The following is a 3006-nucleotide window of genomic DNA, read 5'->3' on the forward strand; positions in this document are numbered from 1 at the left end:
TTCCGTCACGCGACTGTTCTCCATAGAACAGCTGCGTGACGCAACTGTTATAAGTCCCAGAATAAAAGACAAGAGCCGTGCCACGCGACTGTTCTTCCATAGAACAGTTGCGTGACGCGACTGTCTCCCAGTCTCAGTTTATTTTTGTTATTTTGTCTTAATTTTGTTTCATTAAGTAGATTTTTAATCTCAATCCGGAAAATGATCAATAATGGGCAAATAGAGTCTTAATCAAACCAAATCAATTAATTATTGGTGATTATGAGATTTTCTTTTTTTTAGGATTTATTTCTTATTGTTCATTATTGGTGTTATTATTATTAAACTCGGTTTGTGGCCCGCCTTTAACCATAAGGCAAGAGCAGGTCTTTTAATTTTTATTTGATATATATGGTGGATGAATGATGGATGTGATGCTTAATTTATGAATGGATGCAATGGATGAATTTATTTGGGACAATTAAATAATTTTCCACATAGGAGCTCGGTTCGATTTGTTCGGGTTGGGTTTAAATAATTGGCTTTTCTAAAATAAAATCAATTAGAAATCGTAGGTTAAAAGAGGCCGGTTTTCCCGGCGTCGGCTTCCAACGGGCCGACGTACCTAATTCCCTTACCTAGAATCGTACTTGGTACGCCTGACCAGTTTCTCTAAATAATTCGGCCTTAAATAGAATTGGGTTTGAAATGGAGTCATTTAATAAAATTAAAATAAAAACGGTCCCATTGCCGAAAAAATGGGTGGCGACTCAAACAATTTATAAGACCGATTTATCGGCATCGTACATCCAAAAACGATTTTTATCACCTTTTTACTAAAATAATGTAACACCACAATAAAATCGATGTTTTTTGAGATCCTTCCGGGGTTCGGGATTTTCGGCGAAAACAGTTTGGCGACTCTGTTGGGGAATTTGCACCCACTAATCCCCGGTTGTTTTTTTTAAACAATTTAGTAGTTGCAATTAGGAATTGACTCTAAAAAGCCTACTTTCTAAATAAAAGTGGTTAGAAAAGCCGATGGAAAATTATTAATCGTCCATATGTGTTTAAATTGCTTTCCTTTTCCTTTCATAGGATTTTTGCATTCATTCGCATTTCTCTCTTCTCACCTCATTCTACCCGTATTACCCTTCGGTACTGGTGTTAAGTTTGACGGTGGATCTAGCCTAGACCATGCGATTTAGGTGCATCCATCCGAGAATTAACATTACTACCAACCGCAAGCCTAGTACCTCAAAGGTGCGTCAAAAGGAGTATGCCCAACAAAGCCCGAATCCTGTTTGCGGAACCCAGACTTTGTTAAGCCCAATAAGACTAAAGCCAATGCACATAGTTAAAAGTCTTAGTTACTTCCCCTAAGGCGCACCCGATCCTGTTTGCTGTTGTTATGCCGCATTCATTTCCGAGAGTTAATATCGTCAATCTCAAAACCCCTGTTGGTTGTCGAGATTAGACCAATTCCTAGGAAACAGATGTTGAAATTTTATACCAATGGAATTCGTGTGTGGGAGAAATAAGGTTGGAAGGCATGCATTTCCCAACTCCCGTTCCCCTGTTTGATATAAACTGTACATATGTTGTGACATTCATGCACCATGTAACGTTTTCCTTTTCAGCCATGCATTAATAAGAGCTAATGTTCGGCATGGGCGTTTGACCTTGATTTTGAGACTGGATTTCAAATTCGTTTTGAATAATACTATGCAATCACTTATTGTGAATCGATACCCGAAAGAAAAGGCAGGTATAAGGGGGTTGCGATTCCTTTGTATTTTTACATTTCTCGCATTATCTGAAAATAAGTGAGAGATTAGAAAATTTGTAACAGAATAAAATGAAAATCCTGCTTGGGGCCATATGTTCCAAGGCAAAAAGTAAGGATGCAAAAAAAAAAAATACGCAATAACAAAATAATAAAATCCCGCTCGGAAATTCTTTCATTCCGAGGCAAAAGTTAGGAATTTGAGAGAAAATAGTTGATCGTAAATCCAAAAGGAACGGTCGACGACAGATAATGCCCGAAATGTTTAAATACAAAATAAGTTATTGTCATATTATTCACACCGAATTTTTGGTCCAGTCGTCGAAATCGAGATCTTATTTCCATGCTGGCTTTAGTACATTAGAAATGCATTTCTCATCCTATGTGCTTTCATTTTCGCATGCATACATGCAGAACCCTCTTTAACTCAGAAATTTTTTGTCAGAATTGATCCTTCCCGGGAAATTGTTTCGAGAACTTGGAATCGACACCCTGGTCAGCACCTAGTCAGAACATCCCCAATCCCCGAGTTTGTTTCGATTAGTTCAGTGAGCTATTCAAGTGCATCAGATTCAGAACCCGACTCAGGTTCAGTAGAAATGGCAGATGACATAGGGGGCGAACCCGGATTCACGCAAGTTCAGATAAGGACCATTGCCTAGATTGTGGCCGCTGCTCTTGCCCAAGATAGGGCCCAAAATCAAACTACTCCCCCTTCTAGCAGCCAACCTGTGGTGGAAGAGAGGCAAACTCCAGATCCTGTGTCGGATAATCAGACTTCCATGGGAAACACTACCCCTGTCGAGAATGATGTGCTCAAACAACTTGCCGAGTTGAAGGAAAGATTTGATAAAATGGCTGCAATGAAGGAAAAAGACCCGGCCACCAACTTTCACATAACCGAGTATGTTTTGCACCCGAGCAGTTCTGCCTCATTTAAGACTTTTAAGCATACCATATTTGAAGGAGATAATGATCCTCGTTCTCACCTGTCTGAATTTCTCCGAGTCTCTCAGATGAACCGGTACAACGAGGAAGATGTTTTACGAGCATTCCCGCAAACACTGTATAAAGACTATCGGAGGTGGTATGATGGTCTAGATGAGGAGGTTCAGAAGAATTGGATCAAGCTGCAGACCGCTTTCCTTAAGCACTTCAAGACCGACGAGAGTGACGAGTTCGGCTTGTGCGACTTAGAAAGTTTAAGACAGGGGAAGGACGAGAGTTTTTCTAACTACTAT

The sequence above is a fragment of the Jatropha curcas genome, chromosome 3 (genome assembly GCF_041381405.1).
Source record: "Jatropha curcas cultivar XTBG-Jc1 chromosome 3, XTBG_Jcur_1.0, whole genome shotgun sequence".
In the NCBI taxonomy this organism is placed as follows: Eukaryota; Viridiplantae; Streptophyta; class Magnoliopsida; order Malpighiales; family Euphorbiaceae; genus Jatropha; species Jatropha curcas.